Genomic DNA, 20,258 nt, shown 5'->3' with positions numbered 1-20,258 from the left:
GAACATGTCCTCCCGCTATACTTCCCAGGGTGGAGTCAGCTCCCTCCCATCCTGAACGGAAGACCCAAGCAGTAAGGTGACTCAGCGTCTACCTCAAAACCAAGCCACCCTGCGACACTGGAGGCCATTCTGTGCCCCGAGTTCTCCTTCACACGAGGATCGGCAGACTCGTTCAGCCACTCAACCCATCAGAACCCCAGACGGGACCTGAAACACTCACCTGCACCAAGACATGAGAGTGTGTAAAGCTGCTGCCACACGGCTTAGCCATGCCTGTTCAGACAGGAGATGCCTCCCGGCCACCCCAGCAGTCCACCCACCCACCCACCCACCTACTCATCCGTTCATCCAACCATCCACCCACTCAACCGTCCACCTACTCATCCGTTCATCTTCCCATCCACCCACTCAACCGTCCACCCACCTACTCATCCATTCATCCTCCCATCCATCCACTCAACCGTCCAGTGACTTACCGATTTGTCCATCCATCCATTTGTCCATCTATTCATTCACCCACACATCCACTCACCCACTCACTCATCCATCCATCCACCCATCTATCCATACATCCATACATCTATCCATCCAATCACTCATCCATCCATCCACCCATCTATCTATCCATCCATCCATCATTCATCCATCCAATCACTTATCCATTCATCCACTCACCACTTCCACACCCATTTATCTATTCACCCATCCACCCAGCCACCCACCTATCCTTCCATCCACCCATCTATCCATTCTTCCATCCATCCATCCATTCACCCACTTCCACACCCATTCATCTATTCACTCATCCACCCACCCACCCACCCATCTATCCATTCACCCATCTGTCCATTCATCCATCCAATCACTCATCCATCATCCATCCACTCACCCACTTACAACCCATTCATCTCCTCACCCATCCACCCACCACCCACTCATCCATCCATTCACCCATCCATCTATCCACCCATTCACCCATCTATCTATCCATCCATCCATTCATCCATCCAATCACTCATCCATCCATCCATTCACTCACCACTTCCACACCCATTCATATATTCACCCACCCACTCATCCATCCATTCACCCATCTATCCATTCACTTATCCATCCATCCACCCATCCACCTATCTATCTATCCATCCATCAATTCATCCATCTAATCATCCATCCATCCATCCATTCACTCACCACTTCCACACCCATTCATATATTCACCCATCCACCCACCCACTGACCCACCCTTCCATCCATCCACCCATCCATCCTTCCATCTATCCACCCATCTATCCATTCTTCCATCCATCCAATCACTCATCCATCCACCCATCCACTCACCACTTCCACACCCATTCATATATTCACCCACCCACCCATTCTTCCATCCATCCATCCAATCACTCATCCATCCATCATCCATCCACTCACCAACTTACAACCCATTCATCTCCTCACCCATCCACCCACCCACCCACTCATCCATCCATTCACCCATCCACTCACCCACTTCCACACCCATTCATCTACTCACCCACCCACTCATTCACCCGCTCACCCATCCATCCAGCAACCTATATGCCAAGCGCTGTTCGGAGGCAGTGGAGATGAAGCAGTGGACAGGACAGAGAGGAGCCCCCGCGTCGTGGCGCCGTTGGGCTTGCAGAGGAGAACAATAAAGGGCAGGAGGGCGATGCCACTCGGTGAGCTGGGGGCGCCGCACACACCAGGTGAAAGGTGAGGACGTTCCACAGACCGGCCCTTCCCTCCTCCCCGGATTTTGGTGAGCTCCACTATTATCTTTACATCATCCAGGTTATCCAATGCACATTCTATTCACAACTGGATTTCCCATTCACTCTGTAAATAGGTGCATCAAATGATCAATACCGGTCTTTTAATCTTTATCAGCATCTCCTCTCTGGTCTCTTCATTCTGAATCAGCTGCAGACTGAATGCCCTGCTCTTGTGTGTCCAGCTTTCAGAAAGTCTGCCTATCGCATTTAGACACAAACGAGAGTGAGGCTGAGTGCGTACCTTGTTCTCCAGGGACACACCCTTTACCCCCAGCTCAGAACCGTGTGGACCCCTCTCCGCTCCTCTCCGGCATCGAGGCAGCAGAGGTGAGGCGAGCCTCGGGTTTCTGTCCTTGTAGCTGACACACCCTTTCTGCAAGGATGCGGGGGCTTCTTCCTTTGGTCTGATGTGGAGGCATCTTGGCGTTGAGGATTTGATGAAATGTTTCCAGGACATTGTGGGCTCATCTGACCTGCGGGTATGGCGCTTCACCTCTCTGGTAGTAGCAGCCTCACGGGTACCTTTTCTGTCTGAGCGTGAGGACTGTCAGCTCCGCTCTGAGCATCACAAGAGCGTCCTCTGTGCCCGTCGTCTCTCTTCTGATTGCCTGCACCTCCTCTCCCTGCTTCCAGCTGCACTCAGTCGTCTCGTCTTCCTTTTTGACACTTCCTCCATTTCAGCAGCGCCTCTTCTGTTCCTCACTGCTCCTGATTTATTTATCTGCCCCTTAAACATACTGCTTTGATCTTCAATTCTTTTCCTTAGGTCTTCGATCTCCCTTTTCATTTCATCCTGATTTTTTTTTCATCTTCTAATTTTTGAGCTCTCCAACTGAGAGTTCTTAAGCTGCTTCATAGCATGAAGCAATTATACAAAATTTTCATTATGTTCTTTGAGTTTGTTTTCTTTTTTAAATTTTGAGGTGGGATTCTTTTCTCCTTCTATCATCATATTACAAAAATTTTCAAACAGAGAGACCAATTAAAAAGAGCTCAGAAATTGCTGATATGTGACCATTTTGACCTCTGAAGCTAGCAATTTCATGTTTCAAACTGATACCGTAAAAACTCAGTTGAATACTTATTTATATACTTTTCTTGCTAAAAAAAATGGTAAGTTACCAGGATCACAATACTTCACGCCTAAAGATTTAGCCCACGTTTCCTAAAGAGGACACTATTCTACAGAAACCACGGTTCCCTGTTGGGTAACTTGTCTGTCCTTACTTCCCTCTGTCTTTCCATCATCTCATCTTTCTCATTTTATCCTCGAACGTGTCTACGCTGCCTGTCTCCTCTCACAGACGCTCCACTGACTCTGATATGGTGAGCATGGATTCCCCCCTCTCTCTCGGGGTCCGCTGTCCCCTTCTGGGTGCAGAGTAAGGGCTGGGTACCTGGGAGTCCCACCCCCTTCCCAACCCAGAGGCTGCAAGCTGGAGGCACACAGCTCGGCCCTTGTTAGGACACCCCAAAATCCCAGGTCACACTCTGGCCCAGGACACCCCAAAATCCCAGGTCACACTCTGGTCCAGGACACCCCAAAATCCCAGATCATGCTCTGGCCTAGGACACCCCAAAATCCAAGGTTATGCTCTGGCCCAGGACACCCCAAAATCCCAGGTCACACTCTGGCCCAGGGTAGCAACCTGAGTCGTCCAGGGGCTGCCTGCAGAGGGCTGGGGTGACCTGGGAGATGGGGGAGGGCATTCCAGACCTTTCTGCCCTCTACTGAGGGACCCCTCTTGCCCTCCCCTTTGCCCAACATGTCACCTCCTCCAGGAAGCCATCCATGTTTCCCCCACAATGATTTAGGGGACCCTCCTCTAGATGCCCAATGTCCTAAGGGTTTTCCCCATCACCCCCTTTTCACTCAGGGATGTCATTGATGGACTCCACGTCTGTCTCCTCCTGCTGGACTCTGGGAGTCTTACCAGGGGGTGGATCTCCACCACAGACGTGCCAGGCATGCACACGGCCTGAGATGTGCTTCAAAACACACAAAATGCAGGTGGTGTGAAAAAAAGTGCATCACCAATAAGGAGGCGTGTCAAGATTGTATAAAGACACGCATTGAATTTTACTGAAATTAAGCCATTCTGTCACCATAACACCTTAAGGAGAGAGCGAAGACAAGCCAGAGTCAGACAGTCACAAACGTCAACCTCACAACAAACACGCATCCACAGTGTGTATTTTTTAGAACCTCCCATGGCTCAGGAACAAAAAGACAATTAAAAAAAAAAAAAAAGCGAATGGCCTGTAGAGACATTTCACCAGAAGCAGATTCTGGAAGCTCGGAAACTTCTGACGGACAGGAAAATGCAGACGAAAATCACGAGCAAGTCCCGCTGTGCACCCAACAAGGGGCGAAAGTCAAACTCGAGGCCGGATCTTTCCTCCTTCTTCCTCAGTGGGGAAGTACAATGCTGTTCGGAAATTTGATTCTCCGAAAGCAGGCCCTTGGCAATCCCAGTCCTGAGTACAAACATGTGCACGTGTGCCCTCAAGCCACAGAATACCCAACGGCAGTGAAAGTGAAGCAGTGTGGACCCAACCCCACACAAAAACATGTGCCTCTCACACAGTCTTGGATGAGAGAAGCCAGACTCGGACACACACACTGTGTGAGCCCGCTGATGCAAGCACAGAGCAGCCACAGCTCGTCCACTCCCGTGCAGCTCAGGCCAGCGGTGGGGGTGGGCTGCTGGCTGGAAGGGGTGCCAGGGAGGATTCTGGGGCACTGGGGATGTTTTCTTCATGTCTGTGGGAGACACATGCATGCTGTGGTTCTGTTCAGTCACCCATCATCTTTGGGATCCCATGGACTGCAGTATGTCAGGCCTCTGTCCCTCACCATCTCCCGAAGTTTGCCCAAGTTCCTGTCCATTGCATCAGTGATATCATCCAGCCATCTCATCCTCTGCCATCCCCTTCTCCTCCTCCCCTCAATCTTTCCCAGCATCAGGGTCTTTTCAAATGAGTTGGCTCTTCACATCAGGTGGCCAAAGTACTGGAGCTTCAGCTTTAGCATCAGTCCTTCCAGTGAGTATTCAGGGTTGATTTCCTTTAGGATGGACTGTCCAAGGGAGTCTCAAGAGTCTTCTCCAGCACCACAGTTCAAAGGCATCAGTTCGTTGACACTGTGTCTTCTTTACGGGGCAGCTCTCACAGCCAGACGTGACCACTGGGAAGACCGTGGCCTTGACTAGATGGACCTCGGTAGGCAGAGAAATGTCTCTGCTTTTCAACACACTGTGTAGATTTGTCATAGCTCTCCTGCCAAGAAGCAATTGTCTTCTGATTCCAATATGAACATAAAGACTCAGTGAGCATGGGACTTCCCTGGTGGAGCAGAGGATAGGAATGCCCCTGCCAGGGCAAGGCACACAGGTTTGATCCCTGGTCTGAGAAGACTCCACGGGCCTCAGAGCAAGCAAGCCTGCGTGGCCCGGCTTCCTGAAGTGCACTTGCTCGAGAGCCCAAGCTGCGACACGAGAGACGCCACTGCAATGAGGCGCCCCACACGGCAACTAGAGAATAGATCCCGCCGCCACAACTAGGGAACGCCCATGCCCAGTGATGAAGACTCCTTCCAGCCCCAAATACTAATTAATTAATTAAAAAAGAAAACTCAGCGAGCGTGCATGGAGATGGGCCTGCCCTCTGTGCAGGCGCAGCTGAAGAAAATGCTTTAAAATCAGCAAAATGAAACAAGCTCTTTGGCACACGCTGTGTACTAAAGCAAAGCGCGGAGAGAGTCACACACAAGACCCAGGACGGCGGTCACCCTCACGGGGGTGGGGCTGAGCGGCTGCCGTGTCCCCCTCCCGCTGCTGGCCCACGGCTCCCGCCTGCTCCTGTCTTGGGGCAAAGGGAGCAAGTGGGGCAAGGCCACCGTGGGGTTTCACTTCCTGTCCTGCAGGGAAGTCCATCGAGTCACAGCCGACGGGGAGGCAGGGGGGCAGCCTAGGCCAGGGTCCAGTGGAGCAGTGTCTCCAGGCGCAGACGTCAGGGCTCCACAGGGTGCTGTCCTGGCCGTGTACCTGGATCCTCTGGACCCTCAGTTGCTGCAACGCCCTTGACATCCTCTGACGACTCTAAACTAAAGTGGAGATTCTACCCTGTGCTCCGGGGCCCTGAGACAGACCTGGGCTTGCAGTAAACACGGGGTAAGCGAGGGAGTAGGTGAACGGACGTTTCCAGGCCGTGAGACCATCCTGCTCAGAGCGGACCCTGGGACGTGCCTGAGGATGGAGATGGGTGTGTGAGCGCCTACTGAATGCTCCGAGCCGCACATGCCAGCTGGGATGCGAGCGAAGGGGACTCCTGACTCCCCATCGTCTCCCCCGATGCCCACAGAGCAGGCAGCATGTCCATCACTACCAGGAGAGGGAGGCTCACGGCACGGAGACAGGAAGTGGGAGAAGGAGGAAGCAGAGGCCCCGGGAAAAACCACCCGCCATCATGCACTTGCCTGGAGGGCAGAGCGTGCCCTGTCCTGGCTGCCCCGTGAAATCAAGGACACTCCGATTCAGTCAGAGACAAAAAAGGTCTTAGTCACTCAGTCGTGCCCGACTCTTTGCGACCCCATGAACCCTGCCAGGCCCTCTGTCCATGGGATTCTCCAGGCAGAAAGACCGGAGTGGGCAGCCTTCCCTTCTCCAGGGGCTCTTCCGGACCAGGGATAGAACCCGCATCTCCTGCATCGCAGGCAGATTCTTTACCGTCTGAGCCACCAGCGAAGCCCAAGAGACAAGAATCAGCCACAACCAGAATATCTGCTGGGGCCTGTGCTCCAGGGACCCGCAGGGGGCAAGGGTCCCACGGCCAGCATCACGGTCACCACGACGATCACCCTCTCGGAAAAGCAAGGGGTGGCGATGGCATGACTTTTATTTTAGAAACAGTCCAAGTCTGAACAGCTTGCGAGTCCTAAGTGGCAGGCAGGGCAGTCTGCACGTGAGATGAGGACATTCATAAATGTCTCGGGGGCTGCGGCAGGGTGGCAAGGCTACATGGACGAGAAAAAGCCGAGATATGGCAGAACATCCTCAGCACCGACACGCGGAGGCGTGGACGGGGTGTGGAGAAGGCGGGTGGCGGCCTCGGCGTCTTGCCCCGGTGGGCATTGCGCTCGCCACCCCTTGTCGTCACGTCATTTCAACTGACGCCACTACTCTGGGGGCTCAGAGGGCCCTGGTGGCCAGTGAACAGCTGGCAGGCCGCTGGGCGGGGCTGGGGAACCCGCCTCTGCCAGGGCCTCAAGAACATCTCCTGACTTCAAGCCTGGGGGCGCCAGGGCAGGGCCTGCTGGCAGAGTTCACAGGACAAGCGCCCTCGAGGCTCCAGCATAACGGGGCCCCCGAACCACCCTGCTGTTCTCAGCTCTCGAAGCCAGAGCCCGTGTTCCTCATGCCTCATCAATGTTCCTGACGCTGGGGTCGCAAAGAGATGGATGTGACTGAGCGACTGAACTGAACTAACTGAACTCAGGCCTCCTATGCGGCAGCAGGAGAGGCCTTGAAAACCACACCACACCACACCACCCCACCCCCAAACCCTGGCATGAACCCCCCCAAGGCTCCCCTGGCACTGAGTGCCACCGCCGGCCCCCACCCAGCTCACGCTGGGCCCCCCAGGACCCGCTTCCAAGTTCACTAGCAAGAGAAAGCCGAGGGTGGCAGACCCGGACCACCTGGCAAGCAGTCACGGTGCCCACTCTGCACGGGCGCAGGAGTGCCCCTGAAGCTGCCCCCTGAAGCTGCTCACTGTGATGCCACCCCCAGGGACGCCCCCCTCGCTCCAACACTGGGGCCATCCAGAGCCCTGGTGGCCCAGCTGGGACGGCCCCATGGCCATCGGGGAGGCCCCACCCTGCCGGGAAGGCGCATGAGGCAGACACAGGGAGCAGAATGTTGCCTCATTAATATTCATTACAGCCTCACTGCCCGCCTGCCCAGCGGGTCCTTGGGGAGCGCAGGGAGGACGTGAGAAATGGACTCATTAAGATGTTAAATAATTCAAGACAGGCAGCCCTGCCAAGCCCTCACGCTTTCTGCTCTGCAGCAGTACTGATGCTGGCAGAGTTCACAGGACAAGCGCCCTCGAGGCCTGTCCAAGGCCGGCCCGGGGGACACTCAGCCACGCGGCCCCCGGACAGCACGGCCCCCCAGGGAGCACGATGGCGAGGCCTCGCCTGTGTCATCGCGCATCTCAGCGAGGCTCCGAGGCCACTCCCAGCGTGTGTCAGCCAAGCTGACATCGCCCAAGGTGGTCGAGGAAGACGCCTTCAAGGCCTGAAGGTGTCTGCAGAGAGAGAACCCAGCCAGGTGGGGCCTGGACCAGGGCGGTCGGTCCCCAGCGACGGTGCCGCTCAGCTTCAGGGCCACATCTTTCAGGAGCCCCAGATTTCAAACCTGTACACATCGGCTGGGACCAGAGGTGGCCCCTCAGCAACATCTGGGCGCCCAGGGAGGCAGACATCCTAATAATTACTGAATCAGGTGACTAATTAATAGTGACGTCTACTTTCTGCAAAGCAAGGGACAGCCTGAAGACAAGAGCTGACTTACTCCTCTGGTTTTTTAAATTGTCTTGGAGCAGTCCCCCGAAAAGCAGAGCCAGATATGTCCAACCTTAACAGGACCCTCTGCCCAGCTGTGAAGGGCGCGGCCCCCCTGGACCCCGCTGTCCTGGGCCCAAGGCTGAATCAGCCACGCTGGTGCCCGGCCACCCGCCCCACACACATCCCTTTATCCCGATCTGCATGGATGGGGTTTGGCTGCCAAACTCCTGTTACTATTAATAGCTGCCAGCTTGGGAAGGCTTGTTTCTCAAATGGCGTTGGGAGCAGCTCACCCCACAGGGGAGAGATGGTGCGGGGGCCGCGGGGAGGCCAAGGGCAGCAGGGAGGCCAGGGAGCAGAGGGCCGGGAGCACCCACCGCATCTGTCTCCGAGGCCACAGGAAGGCCTCCAGCAGGGGCGAGGGAAGCTGCTGGGGTGGGGTGGCTTTTCTACCCCCCGAGGGCTGGGTCAGTCCCCAAGGGTGGAGGCCAGGGTGGGGTCACCTCGGGGCAGCACCCAGAGGGTCACGTCCGCCTGCCCGCCCACGGTTCCTAGGGTGGATGCAGGGCCCAGGTTGCCGGCCCCCTGCCCTCTGCAGACCCCTCCGGCTCAGCCAGAGGTTGATGGGCCCAAGACCCTGCGGGAGGAGCCACAGAAAGGGCAAAGGGGTGACGGACCCCTCCTGCAGCCCACCACAGCATCTCCACGAGGCACGTGGGGAGGCGCCCCGTAAGCAGCAGCGCTTACCCCCCTGCAGCCCACCGGCCACCTTGGGCCCCATTCCCACCCAGCACTGGGTCTGGGAGCCCACCCCCCACCCCCACGCTCACAGAGGGCGTGCTCCCGGGGCTTCTGGGAACAGACGCTCTGGCGCGGGCTGGGGGGCCTCCCGAGCTGTGGCACCGAGGCTGCTACAGCTCAGGGACTGAATCAAAGGGGCTCCCGCACCAGCAGCGGCCGTGGACAGGCTGTTTCGCCTGAGATTCATGGTCTGGAAGGCGGGGCAGGGCGCCCACAGTGATGAGAGTCACAAAGGACCTCAGGGCCCGGCAGCTGCTTAACTGGGCAACTTAATGTGTTCCAGAGATGACCCCAGACCAACCCGCCGTGGCCCCCATCAGAGGCAGGAGCCCCCAGAGCAGAGCAGCAGGGGGAGGAGGGGCAGCCAGCCTCGCTCACACCCCTGCAACCCCAGGAGGACTTTCTATTTATTGTGATGAAAATTGTTCGTGTTGGTCGCTCAGTCGTGCCTGACTCTTTGTGACCCTATGGACTGTCGCCCGCCAGACTCCTCCATCCCTGGCATTCTCCAGGCCAGAATACTGGAGTGGGTTGCCATGCCCTCCTCCAGGGGATCTTCCCAACCCAGGGATCGAAACCGGCTCTCCCACACTGCAGGTGGATTCTTTACTGTCTGAGCCAGAGACGCCTAACGCGAAATCCACCACCTTTCAGGGTGCAGTTCAGGGGCATTAAGCACACCCAGGCCATTGTGAAACAGCCCCACCACCACCTCCAGAAGCTTTTTGTCTTCCCAAACTGAAGCTTCCCCATTCAGCACTAACTCCCAGCCCCTGGCACCCACCTCTGTCTCTATGAGTCTGACTCCTCTAGAGGCCTCAGGTAAGTGGAAGCATGTAGTATCTGTCTGTCTGTTTGCGTCTGGCTAATCTCACTGGGCATGATGTCCTCAAGGTGCATTCTTGTCATAGCAAGTTTCAGAACAGCCTTCGTTTTTAAGCCTGCGTAATATTCCACTGCCTGTAGAGACTACGCTTTGTTCATCTGTTCACCTGTTACTGGACTCTTGGGTTGCTTCCACCTTCTGCATCCAGCTATCTGTTGGAGAGCCTGCTCTCAACTACTCTGGGTCCATGCCCAGAAGTGGAATTGTGGGTCATATGGTAATTCTGTGCTTAATTTGTTGAGGCACTGCCATGCTGTTCTCCATGATGGCTGCACCATCTGCATTCCCACCGGCAGTGGAGAATTTGGACAGTTCCAATTTCTTCACTGGAAGGACTGACACTGAAGTCGAAGCTCCAGTACTTTGGCCACCAGATGCAAAAAGCCGCTCAGGAAAAGACCCTGATGCTGGGAAAGATGGAGGCAGGAGGAGAAGGGGGCCTCAGAGGATGAGACGGCTGCATGGCGTCACCAATTTAACGGACATGAGTTGGAGCAGCTCAGGGAGATACTGAAGGACAGCCGTGTTCCTTGGGGCTGGCTGACCTGCCGGTGAGAGGAAGCTGGGGATGGATGATGGACAGGAGAGGCGGGCGGCGGGTGGGAAACTGCCTCCCACCCAGCCCGCCCTGTGCCTTCCCCAGCGGTCACACCAGATCCCAGAGTCCAAGCTTCTGCCCATGAGAGGTACGCCGGGGACGCCAGGGAGATGGCGGCCGTCTGCGGAGGAAGCCAAAACAAAGGCATTAGAGGGAAGAGGAAAAGCTTATTAATTTTTGGGCCCCAGTCCAGACTTCACACCTGGCCCATTTCGGCATTTTCTGAGTTCACAGACTCCGGCAGAAGGAGGGAAGAAGAAGGACATCTTGTGTCCTAGAAATTCACCGCCTGGAGCCACCTACTGAGGGGACGCTGATTCAGAATCCCAGGATGTTAATTAGCTTTGGGAGGGAGGGAGAGGCCAACACCAGGGGGAGGGGATGGTTTCAGAGCTGGGCTCCGAGGCTGTGCCGTGAGGCTGAGTCCTCACCCAGCCTCAGAGCTGCTGGGCAAACTTGAACAAGTTATGCAACCTTTCTGAACCTCTCGTTCTTTATCTGAGAAACGGAGACAATAAGAAGCCTCCTGAGACTGTCACGAGGTATAACTGGGGGGAAGATAGGAAGCGGTGCCATCCAGGGTGACATGGAACAAGAGGGGGCGATGGGGACCCTTAGAACTAGCACCCCGAGCCTTCCCTGGTGGTCCATCCCGTGGTTAGGAACCCTCCTGTCAATGCAGGGGACGCAGGTTCCATCCCTGGGGCAGGAAGATCTCACGGGCCACGAGGCAACTCAGCCCTCGAGCGTACAGCCTGTGCTCAGCAACAAGAGAAGCCACCACAACGAGAAGCCCACGCGCCACAAGCAAGGGTAGCCCCCGCTCAACACAATTAGAGAAAGCCTCCGTGCAGCAGTGAAGACCCAGTGCGGCCAAAAATAAAGAGGAATCAATCCAAAAAAAAAAAAAAAAAGACCTAGCATCTCTAACTCCCCACCCAGGCTGGGAGTCCCCTGCTACAGCCTGTTCGGCCAGAGGTGGGGAGCAGAGTGGCGTGCCCTGGCTTCCAGGTCCCGCAGGAAGAAAGATGCTCGCCACATCTGGGTAGCAGGCCTGGGCAGAGCAGCCGACGGGACCCTCAGAAGGGTCTTCAGCAGGTCTAGGGCCTGGGCTCAGCGTGGCCAGGGTGCCTGCCAACCCGGGGGCCGCAGGGCAAGGGGCCCTGCACCCACTGGGGGTCTTCGGCCTCCTGACTTCACCCAGCCCAGCCACTTTTCCATCGAGACCCCCCAGGGGTCGCGATCAGCACCATTCCCTTACTCTTCACTACCATGTCAGGCAAATACTTGAGCCACTTCTTTGACGCCTACCAGAGCACGGTTTAGGGTGGACTCCGCGTTCAGAACCACACGCCTGTCTTAGGCCACCGTCCACGGAAGAGGACTCGGGATGGAGGCACGGTGCACAGCGGGGGTCCTCTGTTCAGCCACCACACCCCCATCTCGGGGACCACCCAGGGGCAGGTGGGTGTGGGGGCTGCCCTGGTTTGAAACCTTCTGCCCCACGGGGACCCGGGATCCCCACTGGCAGCTCCACCCGCACCGCATCCAGTCTCCCGAGGGACACAGCCGGTGCGAGCGCCGTCAGGCTCGCAGAGCTCAAGCCCGGTGGCCCTCCAGGTGTCCGGGGCCCCAACCTGTGCGGGCGCAATGACCAGCCAGGACACCTTCTATCTCAAGCGGCACCGCCTAGTGACACAGGAGACAGACTCCGTTTGTCTGGTTCCCAGGAAAACAAGTAGGAAGTTATCCAAAGGTCAAATTCTCATGTGATAGAAAGGGGTTTGCTTCCCTCAGTCCACACCTAGGATGCTTGGCTAACACCATCACACAGATGGTAGTTCATGCATGGCCACAGGATTGTCACTGCCCCATGGACACAACCAAGTAGACTCTACCAGTTAAAGCTGTGGTTGTCCCAGCGGTCATGTACAGATGTGAGAGCTGGGCCATAAAGAAGGCTGAGCACCGAGGAACTGATGCTTTGGGATTGTTGGAGAAGACTCTTGACAGTCCCTTGGACTGCAAGGAGATCCAACCAGGCCATCCTAAAGGAAATCAGTCTTGAATAGTCACTGAAAGGACTGATGCTGAAGTTCCAACACTTTGGCCACCTGATGCAAAGAACTGACTGTTTGGAAAAGACCCTGATGCTGGGAAAGACTGAAGGCAGGAGGAGAAGGGGACAACAGAGGATGAGATGGTTGGATGGCATCACTGATTCAATGGACATGAGTTTAAGCAAACTCTGGGAGATCGTGAGGGACAGGGAGGCCTGGCGTGCGGCAGTCCAGGGGTCGCAGAGTCGGACACAACTTAACAACTGAACAGCAGCAACAAATAGACTCTCCTTACGACCAATTCACCTTGTGGTCTACACAGTATCTTTTGATCCTGGGGATTTAATGTAACTTTACACTGAGTAACATTTGACCTGTGTGTTTCAGAGGCCAAAGACAGCACAGTGTTTCACCAGAAGCACTTCCCTCGAAATGAATGGCATGGAGAGTTACCATTAGATAGGATTTTATTAGGTTGTGATGATCTGGACCCATCTTTCTCTCCTTGAAACAGACGGGCAGAGTAAAAATGAGAGTTCATCAAACCGGGTTCAATATGCATATATTCACTCAGCAGGTTGCAGGCGCCAGAAACACTTCCAGTCACACACTCAACAAATATTTATTAGGCTTCTAACACGTGTGAGACACAGGCTGGGAGAGACAAAGAAATTAAAACACAGTCCCTGCCGCTGACAGACTCAGAAAGGGGATTCAGAGGGACACATAAGTATGCAGCTTCTTGGGGCGCGATGAAGGAATATCCCACAGGGCAATGAAAGGAAGGATGAGACAGAAATGAACTCTGTCCAGCGAAGGAGCAACTGAGCTTGGGTTCTGAAGAATGAACAGGAGCTCTCTAAGTGAGCGGGCATCCTAACCAGAGGGAACAGCATGTGCAAAGGAATGGAGGCAGGACAGAGAACCAAAAAGAAGCAAGGTTTGATGATTTAAAGCACAGGATACACGAAGAAGCTAGAAAGGCTAGGTGATGTACTGATTCATCACTTTTAAAATTGAACAGGCACAATCAGTTAGAAATTAAGAATGCAGATTCTGAAACCAGTGTGCCTGGGTTTCAATCCCAAACCATTTGCCATCTAGGACCCAACGTGGCCCCGGGTTAGTTACTGAATCTCTCAATGCCTCAATTTACTCATGTGCAAAATGATCAAACCATACTCAGATCCCTGTTCATTTCTGCAGCACGTAATTCCCAAGCGCCTACAGGGGCTCACTCTAGGCACGGGGCGACATCAGAAAACAAAACAGGGATTCTCACCTGCTTGTAGCTCACACTGCCGTGGGGGACGGGAGAAGAGCGGAGGACAGGCAGAGGATGAGGGGGAGGACGGCAGGGTCAGCAGGGGCAGGGCCCGTGCCCAGGCACCTGGGTGGGGCGGGCGCCGTGGGCACCAAGCAGAGAGGGACGAGGGCCGACGCGGGTCTCTGGCTGAGGGCCAGACCAGGAGACCACTCAGGAGGCCTGCGGGAGCATGGCCCAGGCAGGGGCGGGAGAGGTCACTGGGCTATTCCAGGGGAGGGCCACCCAGGCAAGCTGATGAATAAGGTGGGGGGAAGGCAGAGCAGCTGAGAGCACTCGGCGCACTAGACGGTTCAGTTCAGTTCACTCGCTCAGTCGTGTCCGACTCTTTGCGACCCCATGGACTGCAGCACGCCAGGCCTCCCTGTCCATCACCAACTCCCGGAGTCTACCCAAACCCATGTCCATCGAGTCGGTGGTACCATCCAACCATCTCATCCTCTGTCATCCCCTTCTCCTCCTGCCCTCAATCTTTCCCAGCATCAGGATCTTTTCAAATGAGTCAGCTCTTTACATCACATGGCCAAAGTATTGGAGTTTCAGCTTCAACATATTTAGTCCTTCCAATGAACACCCAGGACTGATTTCCTTTAGGATGGACTGTTTGGATCTCCTTGCAGTCCAAGGGACTCTCAAGAGTCTTCTCCAACACCACAGTTCAAAAGCATCAATTCTTCAGCGCTCAGATTCCTTTATAGTCCAACTCTCACATCCATACATGACCACTGGAAAAACCATAGCCTTGACTAGCCGGACCTTGTTGGCAAAGTAATGTCTCTGCTTTTCAATATGTTATCTAGGTTGGTCATAACTTTCCTTCCAAGGAGTAAGCGTCTTTTAATTTCATGGCTGCAGTCACCATCTGCAGTGATTTTGGAGCCCAAAAAATAAAGTCTGCCACTGTTTCCCCATCTATTTCCCATAAAGTGATGGGACCAGATGCCATGACTTTGTTTTCTGAATGTTGAGCTTTAAGCCAACTTTTTCACTCTCCTCTTTCACTTTCATCAAGAGGCTTTTTAGTTCCTCTTCACTTTTTGCCATAAGGGTGGTGTCATCTGCATATCTGAGGTTATTGATATTTCTCCCGGCAATCTTGATTCCAGCTTGTGCTTCTTCTAGCCCAGCGTTTCTCATGATGTACTCTGCATATAAGTTAAATAAGCAGGGTGACAATATACAGCCTTGACGTACTCCTTTCCCAATTTGGAACCAGTCTGTTGTTCCATGTCTGGTTCTAACTGTTGCTTCCTGACCTGCATACAGGCTTCTCAAGAGGCAGGTCAGGTGGTCTGGTGTTCCCATCTCTTTCAGGATTTTCCAGTTTATTACGAGTTAATCCTGCAACAGTGCAGGGTCGGGCAGCGCCCCCAGCGAGGCTGGCGTGGCAGCTGGGGTCAGCGGTCCATCCTGACCCCCCGGCCCCTGCACCGTCCCCCCACCAGCCGCCCCCTCCACCAGGAGGCCCTACATACTCCTGCCGTTGGTGCTGACCTCACTCGGGGGACTCGGCAGCAAGAGCTGTGATTATTCCACTGGGATAATCACAGGGGATTATGTGATTATAATGTGCCAGGCAGCCTGGCTCCCGCTAATAAATGAACTGAAGAGTCAGTCTTCACTGCTCACAGCCCCACCGAGCGTCCCAGAGCCCATTGTCTGGGAACAGCTGATGTTTTGATGACATTTGCTAAGAAGTTCGAGGTTGCTTTCGCTTCGCGCAGCTCACAGGAACACACTGTCATAAGAACCTGCCAGAAGTTTCAAGTTCACTAAAGATCCTCATTTAGCATACAGGGGACAACAGAGCAGAGAGCAGGCAGGCTCTGCGGACGGCCTTCCTGTGCACGGACTGAGCCAGGCTGCTCCACGGCCAGGCCCCCAGCCAGCCTCCCCCTCTGCAGACACTTTCTCTCCGCAGGCTCTGGGGGGCCGCATTGGCCCAAACCCTGAGACCAACTGCATGACCTTGGTCAAGTCACATACCTGCAAAGCCTCCCTGTGTCAATGGGCCGTGGGTAGTAAGGATGCCCTGGGTGCGGGTGTCAGAATGTAGGGTCACGTGTGTGAAATGCTTGTGAGAAGCAGACATGAATTATAGCCACAAGGACATCCCTGGTGGTCCAATGGTTAAGACTTTGCACTCCCAATGCAAGGAACCTGGGTTCGATCCCTGGTCAAGGAACTAGATCCCACATGTCGCAAGCAAGACCTAGCAGAGACAAGTACGTAAATAAAAATAAACATTAAAAAAAAAAGTTCAGCAATGACTTTCACTGATTTCATATTGCAATAGACCTTGGAATTCTGAAAAGCCAAAATCTCACTATGACTTGCAAAGCTTGCCTTGGTATTTTTTTTAATGATCTGGTTTTAAAACAGTACAGAACCCCTTTGTAGGGCCTGCAAGGTGCCACATGGTCTGTCCCCGTATGTCCCTCCGTTCCCAGCTTGTCCTCTCACCCCGGCTCCCCGCGCTCCAGACTCACTGTTCTCTGAGTTCTCCTAACAAGTGAACATACGTGTGCCTCAGGGCCTTCGTGCATGCTGTTCCTTCTGCCTGGAACACTGTTCCCTCCACTCAGTATCTGCCAGGCTCCTTCCTTGTCCTTCCTTAGACCTCAGCATAAACATGACTTCCCCAGCAAGCTCTCCCAGGCCACCCAGGCTAGATGCAGCCCCCCGCACATTTCTCCTTGTGGTGCCGAGGACAATTTCTTTTCAGTCTGACAGCTCCCTAAGAATGTCTGTCTGTTTTTCTCTCTTAACTGCACGAGCTCAGCCTGGCGCCTGGCGCATGGAAGGCACAGGTACAGATTATAAAACAAGTACTGTGATGTTAGTTGGCAGCACCGGCGCACAAATACACTCTCACACAGCCAGCGTAGCACTGTGCAGCGTCGTCTCGATTCTGAGATCACCCCCACCCCCACCCCCGCCTTGCCCTAAACAGCCCTTAGATAAGTTGCTTGCTAATTTCTGAGGCTAGAGTGTTACTTCGGTTCGCCAAGATCTGAGCATCCCAACATCGTGTCAGGACTGTATGCCCCTCGATGTATACGCAATATACACGGGAACAGCAGTTAGCACAAACTGATTTTTCTGACGTGTTAACCATCGTTAGTGGCACCAATATCACAGACGCAGACCATTCAGCAGGGGCTCCGCCAGGGAGGATGTCACCAAGGGGAACTCATTTATTCAAATGTTCGTTCTCCCCTCAAACTCACCAAGCTGGATCCTGCCCCAGGGCCTTTGCACAGCAGGGACTGCTCCCTCCTTGTTGGAATGCTGCTCCCAAATCCTTCCCTGACTTCTCTTCTGCATGGCTCAGTTCTCAACTAGAAAGTCAGTTTCTCTGGAGCCTCACTCGGGCCAGCCCAGCCGCTGCCTCTAGATGACTCTGTCTGGATCTGCCGCCTCCCAGCTGTGTGACTTCGGGCCAGTGACTCAGCCCTCTGTGCCTTGCCTTCTTCATGTGTCAAGTGAGAACAGAAATAGTACTTACGGCATTGACTTAAATTTTGCGTTTATATCTGTGAAATACACAGAACAGTCCCTGGCATACAGTAAGCCCTGGGAGGGAGGTCTGAGACGGAGGGGATATATGTACACAAGACAGCTGATCGCGTGGTATAGCAAAGACTAACACGACACTGGAAAGCAATTATACTCCAAAAAAAAAGTGCAACTTGCCTAGCCTCTCCACAAAACCAGCTCGGGTCGGGCACACACGTCACATGATTGGAGGAAATGAGACACAAAAGCTAAGGAAACCCCCCGCCCTCCCCGCCCCGACAGGTCAGCCCGAGGAGGAGAGTGTGAGCTGCCCGGGGACTCCTTCATTCAGCGACTTCAACTCCCATGCTTCCCAGACTTCAGCTCCTCCTCACCCCTAGAGCGGGGATAAACAAAGTGTGGTCTAGCCACGTGATGGAACACAACACAGCCTTGACAAGGAAGCAGGGTCTGACCCACATGACAATGTGGATGCACCCTGAGGACGCCATGGTAAGTGAAATAAACCAGACACGAAGGATAAAGACCATACATGATCCCACTTATATGAGGCGTCTGGAGCCGTCTAACCCACAGACAGAGCACAGCTGCCAGGGGCTGGGGGCAGGCAGGTGGTGCCTAACAGGGACAGAGTTTGGGAAGACGACAAGTCCTGCAGGTGGGTGGTGGTGAACGTGGGTAGTGCTGCAGATCTCTATGCTTAAAAACGGCCACAGTGGTAACTTCCATATTATGCATGTTCTATCCCAATAAAAACAAAAGCATCACCTGGGATGTTTGTGGACAATGCAGATGCCAGGGCAGCATCCCTCAGAGTCCCAGACTCTGCAGGTCTGGGGTGGGGGCCTGGGAAACTGTGTCTCAGAATCTCCCCGGGGGACCTGGCTGCAGGGATTTCAGGGAACACACCTAGAGGAACAGGCCCGACCCTCCCCCCACCCCCACAGCGACGGCCCGGCCCTGGGGACCCCCAGAGGCACCTGCTGATACTCCTGAATTCTCACTCAGACCCAGGGACAGGATTGCCATCACGGCCACATGCGGCAGCCGGGAGGCTGAGACAAAGCACCAAGGCCCTGGGGGTCCCGCCCTCCCCGCGGGGTCCCTCAGGGCTGACTCAAATTCAGGTCCCTGGAGGGCCGGCCCCGGGGGGCCCCCCAATCCCTGCTGCACACCCCTGCGCCCACCAGCCTCTCAGAGCCGCCCCCCCAGCCGGGCCTGGCTGGGTGGGCGTGTCGCAGGGCGAGGGGTCCGTCCCACCCGGCCAGCCCGGCCCCCAAGCTTCCTTCCCTGTTTCCCTCCCTGAACGTCTCTCAGCTCCCCGGGAGACTCCTCAGGCCCACAGCAGCCTGCCTGCTCCTCTTGCAGCTCCGGCTCCTCACACCCCCTCGTCGTCTCCTTGGGAAACAAAGACAGGAGCCGCTGGGCTCCCCAGGGAAGGGCTCTGGGGCGCTGGGCTCGCTTCAAACCCCAGCCCGGCCGCTAGGGAGCGGTGCGGCCCCGGGCCGGGCGCCTGACCTCTCTGTGGCTCCCCTGTAAAGCAGGGGTGATTCTAGCGCAGGCACCCCGGCTGAGGTGCTGGGGTGAGACGAGGTAACCCAGGTAACCGTGCGGGCTCCGCGCGGGGGGGAGGGCGTGGGGGGCGGGGAGGCGCTATTTGATTGGGGGGCGGGGGAGACAGCAGGAAACGGATGCTCCCAATGTGACTCCTGGGATCTGAATGGAACTTCTACAAAACACAAGCTTCCTCCAGCTCCTGAATACTTAGGTTTAATTTTATGCCTTCAAACCGCGGGACGGATTGCTGACGTGCGTGCGCGCGTGCGCGCACGTGCTCGTGTGCGGTCTTCCTACACGCACATCCGCCTACCTCCCCCAGCGGAGGCATCTCGGGGCCACGCCCCCCACCAGGAGGACAGACCCCAGCCCACGGCCCGCGGTGGAATGGAGCCCACCTCCCCCAGGCTCCTCCTTTCCTCTGTGGCCCGTGCCCTGTGCGCACCTCCCCACCCACCCGCAGTGCCGTCCCTCCACGTGCCAGCCACCCCCACGCTCTGTGCCCTGCGCACGCCTTCCCCTGCGGCACGCCTCCCCCAGGCCCCCCAAAGACCCCCAACCCGCCTCCTCAACCCCCAGAACCATGCACGCGGCCCTGCCCTGCCCACACCTCCCCGGCTCCAGGGACTTCTCACGTGTCCCTCCCCGGGGCAGGCGTCTCTGCTGCCCTCGTGCTGTGGGGCTCCTGGGCGGGGTGTGGGTGCCCAGCCCTGCGCCAGCAGAGTGACCACCTCCACTGGGTGGTAGGACCCCTGCGTCTTGCACCACGGGCCCAATCCTGCCCACCCCCCACCAGGAGGAGGAAGCCCAGCCCAGCTCCTGGAAGAGGCATAGGAACTTTCTCTAAATTTACTTCCCCTCCTTATTATCTTGTCCCGTTGCTGCCGACAGGGATACATCCTTACGGGCGGACAGGAGGGGTTACTGGAGCACCTCCATATTATCCCTTCTGGGAACTGGTCCGGCTGGAAAAAAGAAAAGGAAGAAAAACCCATCCCGGGCAGGTTAGGTCTGCAGTGACAGCAAGGATGGAGCCACGCTGCCCAGTGGGCGCCCGGTGCTCAAGCCCAGGCGTCCAGTCCCCGGCTGAGGCAGCTCTGGTTGTGCTGGAGGCAACACAGAACACACCACGGCTCCTTGATTCTTCTC

At 55.6% G+C, this 20,258-nt stretch overlaps 1 protein-coding gene and 1 non-coding gene across 3 annotated transcripts in view; one reads left to right on the top strand and one right to left on the bottom strand.

Annotated features, from left to right (window-relative positions):
* Positions 1-20,258, bottom strand: part of LOC129634860 (IQ motif and SEC7 domain-containing protein 3-like) — a 64,800-nt gene that overhangs the window by 17,917 nt on the left and 26,625 nt on the right. The gene's annotated exons all lie outside the window — the stretch shown is intronic.
* TRNAG-CCC (transfer RNA glycine (anticodon CCC)) lies at positions 16,146-16,218 on the top strand. Its single transcript has one exon. It is a non-coding gene; the product is annotated as a tRNA-Gly (tRNA).

This window comes from Bubalus kerabau, chromosome 20 (genome assembly GCF_029407905.1).
Source record: "Bubalus kerabau isolate K-KA32 ecotype Philippines breed swamp buffalo chromosome 20, PCC_UOA_SB_1v2, whole genome shotgun sequence".
Taxonomy (NCBI): Eukaryota; Metazoa; Chordata; class Mammalia; order Artiodactyla; family Bovidae; genus Bubalus; species Bubalus kerabau.
The sequence above is the reverse complement of the archived record's forward strand: the minus strand, read 5'-3'. Positions and strand labels throughout refer to the sequence as shown.